The sequence below is a fragment of the Emydura macquarii genome, unplaced genomic scaffold (assembly GCF_026122565.2).
Source record: "Emydura macquarii macquarii isolate MOO-44397 ecotype Brisbane River unplaced genomic scaffold, CSIRO-AGI_Emac_v2 contig_3122, whole genome shotgun sequence".
Taxonomy (NCBI): Eukaryota; Metazoa; Chordata; order Testudines; family Chelidae; genus Emydura; species Emydura macquarii.
This window is the reverse complement of record NW_027133259.1, coordinates 1,255,459-1,274,254: the sequence shown is the minus strand read 5'-3', so window position 1 is coordinate 1,274,254 and position 18,796 is coordinate 1,255,459. Positions and strand designations below refer to the sequence as shown.

At 43.3% G+C, this 18,796-nt stretch overlaps 2 long non-coding RNA genes across 3 annotated transcripts in view; both read right to left on the bottom strand.

Moving 5' to 3' along the window:
- The window catches only part of LOC137141879 (uncharacterized), a 29,517-nt gene extending 23,384 nt beyond the window's left edge, over positions 1-6,133 (bottom strand). For both annotated transcript variants that reach the window (XR_010916758.1, XR_010916757.1), the window contains exons 1-2: positions 5,766-6,133; positions 371-502 (exon numbers count right to left, since the gene is read on the bottom strand). This is a non-coding gene — a long non-coding RNA (uncharacterized lncRNA). The remainder of the gene's footprint in view (positions 1-370; positions 503-5,765) is intronic.
- A 4,583-nt stretch (positions 6,134-10,716) lies between these two features.
- LOC137141902 (uncharacterized) overlaps positions 10,717-18,796 on the bottom strand; it is a 128,230-nt gene continuing 120,150 nt past the window's right edge. Inside the window, exons 7-9 of the long non-coding RNA XR_010916771.1 lie at positions 16,333-16,539; positions 16,052-16,124; positions 10,717-11,299 (exon numbers count right to left, since the gene is read on the bottom strand). This is a non-coding gene — a long non-coding RNA (uncharacterized lncRNA). The remainder of the gene's footprint in view (positions 11,300-16,051; positions 16,125-16,332; positions 16,540-18,796) is intronic.

Sequence of the window (18,796 nt, the reverse complement as noted above, 5' to 3'; positions counted from 1 at the left end):
TACATCCTGTTTACAGTTACGTTTAGGATCAGGACTGTGGCATATTTATAGTTTCATACATGCTGTTCTAGGCCATGACCCTGCAGGTTCCATGGCCTTGTAGAGCTCAGTTTCTGCCTAATCTTGCCCTCCCATTAACCCTTAAGAGTAAGTTACACTGAGGACCATTGATTTAGACTCATCCTCAGCTTTTCCTCCCTTCCTCTCTCAAAAGGAAAGAATCTCCCAATCCTCTCCCATATACGGATGCCATCTTCTCCATCTCACTAAGATCAACATTCTCACCTCCTCCCCGTTGCCAGTTCCTTCATCCAACTTCCCACTGCTTCTCTCCAGGATTCCCACAGATGTGCATTCGTGATTGACTTACCTCACAGCTGTGACAGAACCATCTGGAAATGGGGGTGGGTAGGCCATGTGAAGTGATTGACTGAGGCATATCCAGGTCCGAGTTACCTTGGGATCATCTTCCCGATGCTGGAAAATTCCCCAGTTTCCAGACCTAGAAAGCATGACCTGCAATCAACCCCCTAAATATGCAAATCTCTCTGTGAAAAAAATGGCCAGTTTCTTAAGTGTTACTTTACATTAGCAGGAACAAAATATTCTTTAAATATAATTGGATAGCTAACACTTCTTACCATCACCAGTCCCAATGGGAAAAATTTCCAGTTAAAACAGTCCATTGTGACATGCTGCATTATGAGGAGTGCTAATTGGCAAATGGATAGACAGTAAAATACTGCATGATCTTGTCATCACAAAGGTAAAAACAAACCTTTTTTCCCTGTGGTAAAATCCTAGTGACCACAAGTCAGTTTGTAGTTTTAACACAGCCAGTCAAGGTAAATCCTAGGTTTCCCCAAAGCGTTTATCTCCACCAGTTACCACACGTGAAAGCTACAAGTTGTGTTATCTTCATTAGAGTTTTAGCATGTGTTAGTTACTATGCACTAATGTACATGTGATAAGAACATAGGTATATCTTTTCTCCTAGTGTGGAGACACCATATATTACCATTGCACATTCATGACTGCACGACACCAAGTGAACTGTAATTTTCCCCTCAAATATATTTTTAGTTTAATCTTGGTGACAACTGTTTCTTAACTTGCATGGGGCTGTGCAAAATACCACAGCTGCCCTTTAAGAAACAAAGAGCTAGTCTGAATTGGAGATATATTACCACATACTAGACGATGTCAACATTTTTTTCATTCAAAACTTGAAGATAATTTTTCATTGGAAAAAAATGAAAACTTTTGAGTCAATGTTTTATCCCCCCAAAAAAGTTTTCCAATTTTTTATTGAAACTGGAAATTTTGAATGTTTACTTCTTCCTCTTTCTCCACTGAATGCAATAGATGCATGTCTAGGGGTTGGGATTTATTTTGTCTTTGTAATATTTTTGCCACTGTATAAACTTTCAAAACTTCCTCAACTTTGGAAAAGTTATGAAGTGGCAAAAGGATGAAAATGAATAACTCTGCCACTCAGTCATTTTTTCAAAACCTGGAGAAATTTGGAAGAGTTATAAAGTTGCAAGAGGAAAAAGGAAACAGTAAAAAACAAATCCACAATATCCTGCATGTTATTGCACTCAATGGCAAAAAGTGAAAACGGGGTGGAAAAGGGAAAGAAATAAAAATGTGAAATTTTGCACATAAAAATATTGTGTCCATATTTTGACCAGTTCTACCATATGCACAATCTCAGTAGACGTCATTGTAATAAAACAACAAACCGAACCCAAAACAATACCCTGGTGCAGGCATTCCACATCTTATTAGCCAGTAGTCATGGCTAGACACCATTTGCAAGCTCAGGAAGTATCTTTTGAACAGATGTACTCTTGACTCATCACTACTGTAACGCTCTTACATCAGAAAGACAGAATGTGTGTGTGTGTGTGTGTGTGTGTGTGTGTGTGTAGGGGGGGGGGGAGGGGGAAGCGATGGGGGTGGGTTTGAAAGAGAACAGCCCTTCTGTGAAGGAGTGTGAAGATGGAAATTAGGCTGAAACACCTTGGCCCCTGGAGTGCAGTGAACCATATTATACACTTAACAGTTCCACCACCCACCAAAAGTGAGATGTTCTGAAAAACCCATCTTGTCATTTTGTAGAGTAAGCTGCCATTTTCCACACCAGACTAGCGTTCACGACAATTACCTTGTGTGAGATCAGAAACGATTTCACTTCCAGGTGAGATGTTTACACAGAGTGCAAATACAAAAAAAGCATTTTTGTTTACTTGTGTTGATTCTAAATGCACTGAGTGTTACTCCCCCTTTCGCGTGTTAATTACAAACACACACTAATATGTAAACTGCTGCACACTTCCAGCTGATTCAGAGACCTTTTTTTTTTAAACACACACTAAGCATTTATTTGCATTTTAATCTTTCACTTGGGCTCCGCCAAGGCGACGGGTTTGTTGTTGACATGTGAGTATACCAGCCTTGCCAGCCAGCCAGCCAGCCAAAAAATCTCTGCTGCAAGCCTCAGGCCCTGGCTACAGCACAAAAACATGCCATGGCTGGGAACCTAGTTACAACTTGGTTGTCCCTTAACCTGGATGGTTCCAATTTTTAGTGGCATCTGGACATTAACAGTAGCCCATCACTACACAAACGTGGCATGATCAAAGGCCTCCAGTGATCTGGTTTACTGACAGGGACAACTTTTCAACCTGTGTAAGTGACTCAGGAGCACAAGTCCTGTTGAAAAATCACTGGGAACTGTGGCCCAGATTGTGAAGTGTGGTTAGATGTTGCTGCATGCAGCACGTCAAGGCCTATGTCATTTTGACAGCTAAGTCCCCTTTTCAAAAATGATGTAGGCACCTAAATCCCTTTGTTAATCTAACCTGAACTGCAATTTTAGACACCTACATTTAAAATTTTGATCCTGAAAATCTGTGATCAGCTGTCTCATAATCCTGTAGGTGCCTAAATTCCCCAGGCACCTTTACATCACTGGTAAAATCCCCTAGGCACCTACATTTCTGCCACTGTGCAAGCTGCCTTTGTGCTGATACCCAGTGCCTAGCTTACACCTTCGCCTTAGAGGAACTCCCCCACCTATCTCACACAGAACACAGGAGGCGGGATCTCCTCTTATATCCCAAGGCCCAGTGGTTAGAGCACTCACTCGGTGTGGAAGACTTTTGTTCAAATCCCTATTCTGCCTTATCTGGAACAAGGCTTTGAACAGGGGTCTTGCAACCCCCTACTGACCGCCCCAACCACAGAGCTGTAGGGTTTTCTGTGGTGGGCTCGCTCAATCTTTCCTGTGGAAGCTGTTCCGCTTTGTTTAAAAATACTTAGTTATTGGTCAGACAGAGCAAGTGAGAATGCCTGTATAGTCTAGCGTTTAGTGCACTCTCCTGGGGAAACCCAGCGCCCAATGACTAGTTAAGTCTGATCTGTCGATGGAGGTGACAGGGTCTTCTGCCCAAATTAGGCGGGCAAATAAGACTAGGGTATTTCTAGTGACGTTTTTGGGACAGGGAAGATACTTTACAATGCATTTATACAGTGCCAAACAGAATGAGGCTCCAGTCCTGATTTGATAACACCCTATGGGTGTCAAAGGTACAGAACTATCGGCAGATCTGCCACTGCTGCTTACTGAGATGGCCTGACACTTCCCCTAATCAGCCCCTGCTTTCTGTTACTTATAAAACTGTGGCAACTTTAACCATTTGGGCTGAGCTTTGCCATGCCAGGTGTTTGTCTCAGGATGACCGGGGCGGGAGGGGGAAGGTGTAGGGGGGGTTTTGGAAAATTTCAGCCAAAATGGCTTAGCTGTTTCCTAGAATGTAAGAAAATAAAAGGCAGGTTTTGTTGCCCTTTCCTTTCAACAGTTCTAGTTCCCTCATGCTTTGGAACAAGGACTTCATGTTTGGCAAGGTGTGGCCTTCACGTCAGAGATGTGCCTTTAGACGTCCCCACGCAAATATAAGCCTTTGAATAGATCAGTTTGCACATGCTCAGTCGAGTAGACTAGAGCAGTTTGCACATGCTTCTTAGATTTTTAGCAGCTAATTTCTTCAAGGGTTCCCTGCACTGTACATCTTGCAAGCCAGGGGCCAAGGGCTAAGCGGAACTAGCCCTGTAATTACACCTCCGGGCTGCTGCAGGCTGTGCTGGTCGCGGACAGAGGCACTGCAAGCAGGGGGACTCTCTCTTGTGCTCTCGATACCTGGCAGCATAGAAGAGGAGGTGGCCTGATTTGAATGCACAGAGGCCAAGAGCCGAATCGGGGGGTGGGGGGAATGGGACAAGAAGCTTAGCTGAGAGACTGGAACTGGAGCCTGTCAAGGGTGAAGGAGAAGGAAGCTAGGACTGAAGGTTGGGTGGGAGCTGGGCTGGCTGCAGAAGTCTGGGAGCCATTGAGATTGGTTGGGAAGGGAGATTGGGACAGAGACAGGAAGGAAGATGAGGGAGGGACTGGGAGCCACTGGGAGACAGATTGGATGATGTGCTGGGTGGGAAGATGAACTGGTTAGTGAAAGTGTGTGGAAACCAGCATGGGGGCGGGGGGGCGACAGGGGGTTGGAAGAAAGTGTGTGTGGGAGTGGAGACAGATCTGATGAGGAGTCACAGTGCAAGAGGAGAACTGGGTCTGGCTAGGCAAAAAGACCAAGACAACAAGCCAGGGTGGCAGAGGCTGACCTTGGACAAGGACCCATAGTAATGAAACTGGGAATGGGAGTCAGTGGGGATGGGAAATGCGGGTAGGGCAGGGCACCTGGATACGAACAAGGAGCCAGGAAGAATTGGGGCTGGCTGGGCAAGGAGACGGAGTGAGGGAACAGAGAAGTGAGACTCAACTGCCGGACAACAACACTGGGATGAGCAGCAGAGACTGGGACTGGCAAAGTGAGGCATGGCAGTGGGAGGAAAAGCCGGCTGGGGAAGCGGCAGGATTGGGGCAGGTTGGAGGGGACAGGGCAGGAAGGGTCATGCTTGGGGGAATGGTCTGTGACCACTAGGGAATAGGTCCCCTCCTACCTAATTTTAATGTCTGACCCTATTGCAGGCCCAAGACAACCTGACCCAACCCAGAGAGGAAACCATCGTTTTCAGAGCTGACCTGACATGGCCTTAGGTCAGGGCTGCCCCAAGGATCTCCTGCCCTAGGGACTGGTGAGGCAACAGCTGCATGGCCCCACCCTTGCCATCCACCGCCCTGCACCTGGGAGCTGCAGAGAGAGGCGTTGCAGCGGTTCCTCAGCTCAGCACACTCGCTCGGCCGCAGACACACAGCGCAGCAGAGTGGCAATGGCCGGCGAAAGGACGGCATACCCTGCTGGAGCCGGCAGGCGTGCTGAGCTGACCTGACCCACGCCTGACACTTGTAGTCAGGTCCTGTTGGGTTCAGGGCGAGTAACAGATCACACACCACTCCAGAGCCTGGACTGGAACCCAAGGTTCCTGAGCTTCATCCTTCCTCTGCTGTTGGCAAATGTGCGTGAAACCCACTGGCAAAGCGTCTCTTCCCCCGTCAGTGCTGGTCCTCAGAAGGGCTGATGTCCCAGCACTGCGGTCAATGACTGCATTGGCTCACGTGGCAGAGGCCGGTGCAGTGGCGCGAACGTTTCCAGTGCTGCTGCTGACCTATGTGGGTGTCACTATGATGGACAATATGCGGGGGGGGGAAGGGGGAGTTCTTTGTGATGTTTTTTTTTATTATTTATTTTTTTAAAGCCTGGTTCCAGCTCAGGGACCCTCTAAGCAGCACCCAGTCTGCAATGTCCTACCTTGTCATTTCCGGAGTCTTTTTGTGCCCCATCTCTCTCAGGTTTTCACCCCATCATCCTTCCGGATAAAATCCTCCTTTAGTGCCTGAATCCCCTGGAGTTTCTAGTCTCACCGTGGCTGGCTGGCAGGCTGGCTGACCTTCTCTAACATCGAGACAGCAACTACAGACTTCCTCTCTGGAACCCCCTGGCACTGCTAACTTCCTGGCTTTATGCTAGCCCCACCTGTTTCTTCTCAGCTGGGCTCCATCCTCAATCAGCCTTTCAAGGCCTGGCTCTCCCCCAGCTGCAGCCTATCAGGTTAATGAACCTAACCTAAACTGAGCTGCCTTGTGGGGGATGGACACCCCATCAGAGAGCCTTAAAAAGTAATTGGTCTCCTACCTTCACTGAGACTCCCATTTTAACAGCTGCTGTCATTGCCAATGATCATCCTTTATTTTCTTACACTAATAATCAGCATTAGTGATGGAAAGTGGATTGTATTCATCCAACAAAGCAGAATAACAAAATAATAATATTGCCATTTCTTTCAAAATGTTCTCATTTGATAATCTAATTGGCTGCGTGAAACAAGATCTAACACTCAACTTGACGCCATTTCTGTCTCTGGCTGAGACATTGACTACACATCAAGAATTGTGTGACGGTAGCTTCCCAGCATAACAATACCCCCAGCTCAGAGCTGCCCTTCCTTCCAACAGAGTGTAAAGTGTTAACACTCTGAATGACTTATCTCCCAGATAGAAAGAAAAGAAATACGAATCGGGAAGGAGGGTATGGGCCACACAAAGGAACCCCTGGCAGGGGTTTGGGGGGGGGGGGGAGTGGGAGGTACACAGAATTTCTGGCATTGGGGAAATATGGGGGGAGCAATGAAATGGGGGAGATGAGGGACACAGAGGTCTTGTCATGTAGTGGAGGAAGAAATGGGGGGGGACACAGAGGAGACAAAGGGCGGGTAGGGGGAAGGGAGACAAAGGGCGGGTAGGGGGGCACAGAACCCTGGCATGGGGGAGGGTGTGTGAGAGATTGGCAGGGAATCCCTGAAATAGAAGGGGATGGGAGGGGACACCCATGGAGCTAATAGTGGGGAATGGAGGGATGCGAGGAACACCGGGTGTGTGCAATGTGCTTGGCGTACATCAGTGGCAAAGTGTGCGATCCTGTTAATCTAACGTTGGTGTTTATATTGCACTCACTGTGATAGCTATATTCCTACCACAGTGTGTGCAATTTTTGGCCAGACAAGGTCCGTTATTCCTGACGGAATGGGCACAGAGCTTGTCTGGGCAAAAATCTGAACCTAATTTTGATTTGCTCAATGCTTGTGTCTTCCTTTGTGTTGCATATGACTGTAAAAGGTACCAAAGTTTGTGATAAACTTCATTTTCATTCCAGTCAGGGAATTCTATATAACCAAAGTTTGTGGCATTGGTTGTACATGAACATTGCATAATAATATACTTGCTTTTTAATGTTAACCTTACTCTTCCAGCTGCATTGAATTTCCTGATGTAATGTTTTACAGGGCAAGAAGGGTGATTTTAAAGTACAGGACCAGGATTCAAAGACCATGGGTTCTAATTTCTTCTCTTTCACAGATTTCCTGTGTAAGATGCTCTGGCCCTGATTCTTAAAATGCTCTCAACAGGCCTCTTATTTTCTGCTCACAATTTTTCAGGTGTAATGCATGTATTTAGATATCCAGCTAGCTGTTTTGTTGGACTAATTAACTAGGCAGCCATTTAAATTCTGTGAAATGAGTCTGTAGTTAACATCACAAAACCAGTAAATGCATTTTAAAATCAGGCCCTTTACCTCCTTTGCCACAATTCTTTAACTATAAAATGAAGATAACACTGACCTAAGACAAGGATGCTGTGTAACTTAATTCAGTAATGTTTATAAAGTACTGAGAGATTCTTGGAGGGAAGGCAAAGAATGATATTGGTAAACATGATGCAGCTAGTAAAGTTTGTGGCATTCAAATTAAAGTCATGGAAATAATGCAAATCAAGCATGCGAGGTTACAGTTCTTCTGACATCAGTTCCCATGATTATTTCGCTCACCTGAAATGAACCAGAAATTAAAGAGACCAGAACAGACAAACTTTTGAACAATCAAAAACTTCATTTTATTAATTTCTTGCTATTAATGGGACTTTAAAAGTACTCTCAAAAACAAGCAATTTTGCAGGCAGTTATTTAGCATAATGTGACTAATAAAAGTAAAAAGCTGCTATGGACAGGATCATACCGCAGTTATGTTTAGACTCACTTTGCCAGTCATGGAGGGTTATTTAAATCCTTGCTTTGCTGAGAACTCGAAAGGCTTTTCACAGAGTGCTGTAATGTAGCTTATCAGGGAAGGCAGTAGGTTGTATAGTTATCTCCTGATTGGGGCAAAATCACTACCCTGAAACCACACAACCTACTACCTCACCCTGCTAGAGCATCAGGCAAGTCCTCTGAAGAAGGTTAACAATTCCCAAGTAGAAATCTCTTGTGCTCTCATAGCCCGTGTCTCTTTTCTTCGTTAGCTGCAGAAAGAATAGCAGACTAGTGAACTTTGCCATCCGTTCTGCCTCAGTTCTTCCCGGGACTCACAGTGCAAACCGGTGGAATGACTCAGTAGAAATAAGAGTTGCAGTCAGCAAGGACTCTTCCTCCCAGTGTAATATTTGTAACAAGGGAGTAAGATACATCAGCAATGAAAAGACGAACAGAAGAACGCCGCAGATAGGAATGAATGCTAGCATCATCGCTTCTGCGGTGGAACTCCATTTCCCAAAAGGCATGCTCTCAGATATGGGTCCATTTCTGCCCCACCTTAAACAGCCATTGAAACTTGAGCAAACTGGGGTGTAAACTGCCGCTAAGCTGCAATGGTAACATTTCACATCTTCTTTGCACTGGATGTAAATGACTAGACGTAGTGCAGGGCAGTGGGAAATCAGGCCCTCTCTCTTCCAAGTGGCTACTCTTATGGGCCTTCCCTGAGCACATATGCTAGGGGAGGGGATGTGGAGCTGGAATTAACCCGCTGTTCACTGGGGATTGTATATTACCTCTACACCCCGTCATACATACTTTCAGTGACTTACTGAAAATAGTGAAAATGCAATTGGTTTTTAATATGAATGATGGACTTTGGTGCACTGTGGGATAAGAGCAATAAGGGTTCAACTGCAGATTCTTACTAAATTCTTTAATGTTGGTGATGGCAGTACAATCCAGTAAATGCCTGTGAGATGCATACTAAGAAACCCAACTTTTAGTATTAAGGGGCTAATATTTTAACATATTCAATTAACATGTCCTTTCTAAAACATAATCCTCATTGTAAATTGGCTTACTTGATCACAGAAGAGAATATTCTTTATAATATGATACTCTGGGAAGCACCCATAACTGTGACCAAATGGCCGACTGCTCTTTTAACACCATGATGTTTGCAACCTTCGGCCTCCATCCTTCAGGGAGCTCCATGCAGGTGCAGGATCTGCCCACGCAGAGCTCATTGCAATATCAAACCCTAGTAAGCAAACGCTACTAGCTAAAGTAAACGTATTTTCATATTTTGCAATCTTGACTTGAACTTTAAAAATAATTTAAGTGTGTTCAATTGTGGTGAAAGGTGCTGAAGCGACATTCAAAGAAATCAATCTATTTATCTATAGATAGGTATCTTACAGGCAGTGGTAGTTCAAACTCCCATAACCACCCAGACAATGTGCTTTGACCATAGCCATATGAGACCGATTATATCCAGGGTTTCAATACTTCCGTCTCCATAGGTTAAAACTTAATATGATTAATTCCACAAATTTATTGCTAATAGACAAATAGAATGCCATACGATCCATACCATAACTGTAAAAAGAGCCTGACATTAATCATCTCTAATACGTTTAAACTGATGAGAGAAATTCTAATACAGAATTCCAGTACTTGTTATAGTACCTCGAACGGCCTCATGACAAACTGCTAAGGCTCAGAATAACTACAGCTAGTTTTTGTATTCCATTTGAATCCAGCTGCAAATAAGTGGATGAAGCCAAGGACCATCCCACTTACAACATTTTTGTTTTATATTTTGAAGACACATCCAGCGTTGATATTACAGCCACTTCAGGAAAGACAGTAGATTGTATAGTTATCTGACAGGCAGGGTATAACCCTAAAACTATACAACCTACTACCTCACCCCAAAGGACAGTCAGACTGATCAGCTGAAACTTAAGCAGTCTTCCCAGATAGCTCAACTGCATGGTGATGATCTAGAAGACAAAAAAAAATTCTAGAGAAAAATATTAATGGTTTTGAATTTGAAATAGTATTTGTATCTATCAGTCAACTTTTTGCTGTGTGATGTTTGAAACACATGCAATGGGCATGCAACCCTGAAAGTGCTGTCAGTGACAAGAGGCAGAAGGAAACAGGATACAACATTCATTTTAATAAATGGCACTTTTGTAATTTCCAGGTCGACACAAGTACATTTACCAAAACCAACTTTGCCACTTTCAGAAAGGAATCACTAATACTTAGAATGTCAACGCCGGTTCAGTGAGCTTGTTGCATAATGCATGCACTTTGACAAATCTTAACAGGCAACAGATGAGTTTCCCTAATGTACTTTCACAAGTACTGAATGGATAAATCCATAAGACAGAACCAAGAATTTGTCAAGGCTATAAGGTAATTTTATGGCTCACTTAAACAAATGTGCTACCCTCCAAAGGATAGTAACACGCTCTGAATCAATGGCCAAACTAAACATTCCCCACTGCATTACATATGCTTTGGTTCCTCTGCCTAGGATAATTGCCACCGTGCTATAATTTATTCCTAATCTCAAACCTATGGTAGAGTTAGAGGCAGCTGTTAATTCCCTCCACCATCTGGCTCGACTGAACACAACACCTCTCATTCAGCAGAACCTGAGAGTGGTAGAAATTACGGTGATAGTCTGAATTCTAGTATAAACACTACCTTAATAAACAAGCAAACCTTTACAAATGTATCCTCATTGAATTACCTTTAAGGTCTCTAAATTCATTTTTATTAAACAATAAACTAAAGAAAACAACAGAGGATCACATAATAAACTACACATGAGAAACCCAAAGGTGTATTTCAATATAAACCTGGTCTCCCCCCACAGGTACTAATCCACACTAGGTTTTGTTGAGGATGGTCTTCTGCATCCCTCATAATCAATACCGGGACCTAAGAAAACCCCAAACACATCCACGTCCACATCAGCTTCACGTCACTGCATACTGAGAGGAGTAGGAGGAGAAAGAGTGCACAGGAAGCCAGAGAGCTGTCTTAGCAATAAATGTACATCTTCTTGTGCAGAATCATGAATAGCAATCACTCGCTCACCTAATATTATGCCAATGATAGCTCACGGGGCAGCCTCACTTTGAAAGAGATAGACAAATGGCAGACTGCAGTGCAAAAAAAGGTGTATTTCTTCTAGATCCATCCACTTCAATAATAAATAGGTGATCTGTAATACAGCCCTGCAGGGACAACCCAGAGACATCAGTCACCTCACCTTCAAGGGACAAACACACTTTCTAAAGAGCCACAGAAAGGGAACGAAATGGAGATTGCTAAACAAATTAGACAACGTGTTGATCTGTAAAAGCCAATGTTATGTCATCAACTTTAAAGACTATTTCCCTGTAGGAGACTGACACCAGATATGAAAAAAGACCGTTTACTATTGTGAGTTGCACACTGTGTGTATTTGTTGTATGAAGCATTGATGGTGCAATTCTCTATATTCTGACAACTGGACAGGATGAGATATTTTATAACCACAGCGTTCACATCCGAGTACTAAATATACCAATATTTAATTTTTGTCATTCTGTTATATAATTAAAGAGATGGTTGTAATATTAATACCCTAGCTGACCAGACAAAGGAAATGAAATAGAACATGACATGTACACTATATAGATGCAGTAGCTCTATATATTTCAGTGTTATATTACCATCCATGTGTGCACATTGGTGGCAGAGGATGTATTGAAATCAACAGCAAAAAAGTAACGGGAAAACTCTGAGACTGAAAGTGTTATGGCTTAGCAATGATTTTTTTAAATACCTAAATCCCTTGAAATTGCCAGTTCAAATTTTGAAATGTCAACTCAACCATTCAGTCTTCTAAAGGTAAGTTGTGCTCCATGCAATCTTAGTGTACATCTGTCTTTTAGGTGATGTGTTGAAAACAGCCGCCTTTTCTTATCTGTGTGGCAATCAAAGATCCCACAGCACTTTTCCTTAGAGCCTAGGGTTTGTAGTAATGGCTTTGGCCAAAACTCCACCCCCCTACGGTTATGCGTGTTGCACAGGCTATCAATTTGACTTTCATCCTTCCACCCAGAGGTAGCTGCACTACAGTGATGCTTCGTGCATGTGTATTATGCTCACCCACCTCATGTGAAGTGTTTCCAGATTCAAAATCCCACACTTACATCAATATAAAATACTATTACAGAGATGGAGAAAAGCTGATTATATGAATTATTTTAAAGCGATATATAGGAATTTGTCTTATACCATCAAGAATGAAAGTTAAAAACAACATAACCTTTAGACATGGCAACCCTTTGAGCTGGCTGCCCTATTTAAAGCTGTGCAGTGGATCAAACAATCTGGCATAAAAAAAGATGTATTCACTTCAAAGTAGTGTAGTAAAGTCCCAGGTCTGGAAATCTTCAGATTCAGATGCCTTTGAGGCTGATCCCCGTGGCTATAATAGGCTGAACGGAAACCCCATATCTCAGCATTGCTAAATTTGGGGAAAGTTTGGATCCAGACAGACTTTTAGAGATCCTGCCCTTTTTACGATGGCACTGCACATATGAATTTTTTCCTCTACTGAACTTGAGTCAGTTGGAAAACAAACAAAAACCTTTCATGACAAGGTTCAAAAAAATTTGATTAGTCCCACCCCCTGCTTTTTTTTTTGTAGAAAAATTTCAAAACTCTGAATGGTTTGACTGGCTTTACTCATGTTCAGTTTATTGTCCAGCACACAATAATTAAACATACCTCTGCAAAGCCTCTCCTCTTTGTAATAGTTAGATAGAATATTGCTCTAACACTGACCTTTCCTGTGTGAATTCATTATGGGGGAAGAAACTACTTTATGACTCAGTTTCCCTACCTTCTGTTTCTGATGCATGCCCAAATTTATGCCTCTGACCTGGCCAAGGTGGGGCCCAGGTAATCAGCCTGCTGACAGGAGACATGTGAGACTGGGCCTTCCCCTGCTAGAAGGCCATAGCCCAGTGCTTTTGAACTGGGATGCCTTTCTCCAACTGATATCAAACAACTTCCGTGACCTGCACCATGCTCGAATGGCCAAGGCTGCCCTGAGGGGACTCCGGCAGAGTCAAGGCATAATGGCCTCCCATGCAGCCCACTTCTGCTGCCTCACAGTGGATACAGCGTGGAACAACGCAATGCAGCTGTACCAGTTCTGGTGGGACCTGAAGGAAGAAATTCAAGATGAAATGGCCCATGCAGAGACGCCTATGGGCCTAGATGCCTTTGTGGACCTTACTACTAGCATAGATAATTGGCTGCGAACACAGGGAGGAGAAAAGAGGTTTCCTGCAGCACCTTTACCCATGTACCCTGACCTCACCTTCTAGATCACCTGCTCTACCCATGGAAGCCAATCTGGTTCATCAGCAACTCACAGCTGAAGAAAGGAACAGCACCATCAGTGACACCTGTGCTTCTACTGTCGTGAATCTGGCCATATCATCTCAGCCTGCCCAGTACGAATGCTGAGGAACTTGGAGAAACAAGCCAGTCCAGGCACGGTGGGAGAACTAGCCTGGGCCTCGAGAGAAGAGAAATTTCCTGTACCATAGTCCTCACTGACACGCACCCTGGCCCCATCCAGGGGCTTCCCATTTGCAGGTGCGTCTCCAGCTGTGCATCCCGGGGGTCCCCTCAGCGGATACCCCTTCAACAGGCCCTTATTGATTCGGGAGCAGCAGACAATTTCATGGATGCAGCTATCGCTTGAGCCCTATAGATTCTCCTGCTACACAGGGCCAGACCTGACATATCAAATTATTGATGGCTCCCCACTGACTTCAGGTCCAGTTGTGGAGGAGACCGTCCCCCTGAAATCTGTTATTCCAAAGCACACAGAAATAATACAATTTGGTGTAATCCATTCCCCAAACTTTCCCCTGATCCTTGGCATCTCCTGGCTGACCCTTAATAATTGCCTTGTTCATTGGCAAGAACAGAAGACCATTTTCCCATCAGAATTCTGCTGACAGCATGGCTAGAGTTCAGCAGATGTTGCACCCAGACTCAAGAAGGCTCAAGTAGGTGTAGACACCAACACTGAAACATCTACTGGGGAAGCTATGGAACTTCCCCAATTACCACAACTACACTAACATCTTTGAGAAGAAGAATGCAGTAAACCTCTACCCACCCTGGGACTACAACTGTCCCACAGAAGTTCAATCAGGGGCAAAGATACCGTTAGGGTGGATATACACAACGTCAGAGCCTAAACTGGCTGTGCTGCGAGAAGATCTCCAAGAAAACCTGGTTTAGGGGGTCATCTGTAAGTCGGTTTCATTAGCCAGTGCCCCAGTACTTTTTGTAAAAAAGTACGTTAGCTTCTGCCTCTGTGTCGATTCCTAAGCCCTAAATCAGATAACAATCCAGAACCATTACCCACTAACCATGATCCCTGGGTTGCTGGACTGCATGGGGACCTGAGGTCCAACTGACAGAGCCCCGGAACTGTGATTGGACTGCTGGCCCTACTTAAGCCAGAAGCAATAAAAGGAAGCTGCCTGAACAACTGAACCCCACCCTGCTCTGGACTGTGCACCCTTTGCTTCCTGCTCCTGCAGCCTGATCTCCTGGCATCTGACTTGTGGTTCCTGACCACCAGTCTGGCTCCTGCCTCTGACCCTCCGGTATCCTGACCTGGCCTGACTCTAGCTCTTGACTCATGCTTCTGATTTCTAGTTTGTTTCTTGCTTCTGCCCGTCTAGTATCCTGACCCGGCTGACTCTTGACCCGTCTCGTGACTGTGGACTCTGGCTCCAGCTACTAGGTCTGGCAAGCCACGACCAGCATTAAGAACCTGATTCAAAACCAGTGAAGTCAATGCACTTTGGATCAGGCCCTAAGCGTTTATGCCAGAACAGTGTTTTAGAAGCAGCCTATCTCCTCATATGGGATAGAAAGTGGATTATTAATCAGTTACTTAATTTTGTTTTTTTCAAGTAAACTTAAGGGGCCAAACCATCTGTGTCATTCTGGCTAATAGGCGTGAATCTGGCCCAAACAGCACGTATACCGACACCTCTTTTTAAAGGTAAGTATGTCATTACATGCCTCCCCTATATCAATTAGGCCAGTTTTATTTGTTTTCATAACTATAGAGGATATTATATGTACTGCAGCATGGTCCTGTTTTATGTGTGCACTTCAAGACAGTAAATCAATGCCAGTTACCAATTTGGTGGAAAGAAGGTGGAAAAGGGGAGCAGCTATGAAATTATCTAGAAAACATGTACAAGTTAAACCCAATACTTTGATTTCCTATGTGCCTCTGAACTCTTTAATAATGTACATATGGAAGAACAGAGGCTTTATTGGTCCTAAAAGGCTGTACATGCTATCTGTGTTAAATATAAAGGTAACAAGGTGTCAAAATATGGAAATATGTTAACTTAAATAACACCATCTGTGATGATCTCACATACTGTAATTTGATTAATGGCCTGAACCTGCACAGGGTCACTTACTCCCATGTGCAGTCACACCAACGTCAATGGAATTCCTTTGTAGGAATGGGGCCTAATTTATGTTTTCACAAAAGAATCATGGTGGATCCAAAAATACAACTTTGCTCGTAAGGTGCTTTTCCAACTGTTGAATACCCAGCGTAAAGCAGTTCAACATTTGAAGGGAAGTGGGCCAGATCCTCAGCTGGTGTAAACTGGAATAGTTCTAATGGCTTCACCAAGCAGTTCAATCTATTGCCATGTTAGTATTTAATACAAAAATCTCTGTTAGTTTTATTGGTGGACCTTGCCTAGAGCATTCGGTGCTCCAAAGCCTGAATTAAACAGAATAAATACAATTATATTTCAAAATAATACTTTGTCTTAAACACTGGGCCAGATCCTCCGCTGATGTAGAATGGTGTAGCTCCACCCGCTTACATTTTATTTAATTATTCTATTTATTTCAATGTATGTAGCACTTACCTAATGCTTCAGGTGTTACACACCAATGTTCAACACAACAATAAAACACACTGAGAGACAGAACCGTTCAGACCTGCCACAAAAAGAAAAGCCACTAAATAATCAGGACTGAATAATGGCCCCTTTGGACGTCTTAGATTTTTTATTATTCAGCTAATACAAATGTAAGGGGACGGTTTAAGCTTTCTGAAGTAAAACTGTTTAATTTATTATGGGCTTTTCGTTGTATTGGGTTTAACATCAACGTTTTCCTAGCATGATCTTTTGGTCACCTGACTTACCAGGCAGTTTGTTGCGTTGATCCTGAGGGGCTTTCTGCCGAAATCTAAGATGGCTGCCAGGCATGACCTGTAGGGCTGATAGCAGCAGCAGCAGCACGAGCTGGTACTCGTGGGTGGGTCTGTGGTCTCAGTGATAGAAAATGACGATTAGCAGACAGTACTTGTCAGAAATCAGGACAAGGCCAAAATTCGGAAGAGATGAGAAATCTGCAGAGAAATGACGGTGAGAATAGTTTTATTAAAGAATATTTCAAAAGGTATTTTCAACACGTACTGAACAAAGAAAAAGAGACGACTGGATGGTTTGGGAGGCAAGTGCTGCAGTACATGGAAATGAGGCTGCGCACACTGTGCCAATCAGGAATGAATTTGGGCTGTGGATACTAAAGAGGTTAAGATAACGAATCAATGATGTGTCTTTTGTTAAAACTACTTGGCACACTATACCAGTTAATAAGGTGGTGTTTGATCCTCGTGCAGCAGCCTTCCTTTCATAAATGCTGCCCAAATATGAAAAATGCTCATAATATTGCACTGAAGCAGCTAAGGATCATTAGCCTCATTTTGCAGATGAGGCAACAGAGGGACAGAAAGGTTAAAATCTAAATTTCCAAAATGTCCCGTTATTCTGGAGATCCTGGAAACTTTTAGGACCTGATTTTCACAGGAGCTGGAGTACCCACAAGTTCAGCTACAGTCACTGAGAGCTGCAGGTGCTCAAGACCTCTGAAAATCAAACTTTCGGTGTCATGCTGGGCACCCAAAATCAATGGACATGCGTGAAAATTTTGGCCATAGTGACTTTCCTAAGTGCACAGAGCAAGTGAGTTGCAGAGCTGAGAAGCCCAGGAGCCCTGATTTTCACCCCCTCGCCAGTAGACAAACAAAATTACTTTTCTCTCAAATAGAAATATCCCACTCTCCTCTATTCTGCATCAACATAAAAACTGTTGAAATCCTGACTAGTTCCCATATAGAACATGCTGTACCAAATTCAATGCCAGCATAATCAGACAAATCTTTGGTCTGATATGTGATGTCAGCCATAGCCCCAAAAATCATAGCCTCTGCACTCCTCCCTCCAATAAACAAAACAACACAACCTGGGGCACATCCTCTGTTGGTATATGGGATCTGTGCCCTCTAGATTGCAACTCCCACAACAGAATTGTAAAACTGAGTTGCATTTCTGAATCACCATTCTTCCATGTAATTATTCAAGATCTGCTTTGGGAAATATTTTAAAATGCCTCTTTAGGAATGTCTAAGTGCACTGAGTTTCATCAAAACTCCCATTGCTATAGACAACTCATTCTTCCCCTTCATTCCCTGCACAGCAAGTGGGATAGCATAGGGTGGAGAGATTATATCAAATGGAGTTACAGAGAACCTCAAAATAATATTGGTGTGATGTCCTGATATTGTGTTGCACTGTATGTTTTGCAGCATTGTCTTTATGTTCCAGCTTTGTAAAATCAAATGTTGCTCTAAATCCATCCCCTGAGCTCAGCCAACTTGTAGGAACCCTAACAACATCTCTCTTTGGGAAACATGAATTTTCATACTGAAAATATCCTATGCACCAACACTTTGAAAAGTTAAAAAAAAATTGTAGAATAAACCAGTACATGCAAATTCAAGTTAAGCACCTAAGGGATATGCAAGATAAAGAGCATCCCAAGCCTCAACAAGCAGCTTACAATTATTTTCCAGCAACGCAGCTGCACTAATATTTCCAGTTAGTGGAAGAAAAATTCTCTACCCTTTACCTCATAGTTTTCACCTTAAGCCTTGCCTATTCAGAGGGCCCAAACAAAGGAGAACTAAGGATGAGAAAACAAGTAGTTTAGGGACAGAGGATTAGACTAAGTAGCTGCTGGTTAACTCCTAATATTAGATTTATTAAGCATAAAACTTTGGGATCTATGTATGTGCATATCTGCCATTAACACAAATAGCACGAGCTCACTTATGCACTTACAGAGAATAGCTTGTTTGACAGCAGTTGAAATGAAGGCCATCCTACACAAATTGTCCAATTCGAAATACTGTCTGAAACCCTCATGTTCTAAGTTGAGGGTTATTTGTAGAGGTGTGTGAAATACACTGGCAACAAAAACCTACAATATGTGGGATTTGTCTGTTTCAGAATTCTGTTATGAACTCAAAAGTCCCAGTTCAGGTGAACCTGTGTTTGTGATTTCACAGCACATCATAAAGCAGTCTGATGTCACTGTTAAACTGGGAGAACTTCTATGGTCTTGCGTGAATTTAGATTTGAGCTACTGGGATTGTTTAAACCTGATACCCAAAGTATAACTCAGGGGTGAAAACTCAGTGCTGAAGAAAACATTCATACAAACCCCATCAAACCAAAACTGTTGAGTTTTGCCCAGCTCTGGTTATTTGTTTTGTTAATTAGGGGACTGATTGGAAAAAAAAAACCCAAAACTTTAAAGACAAC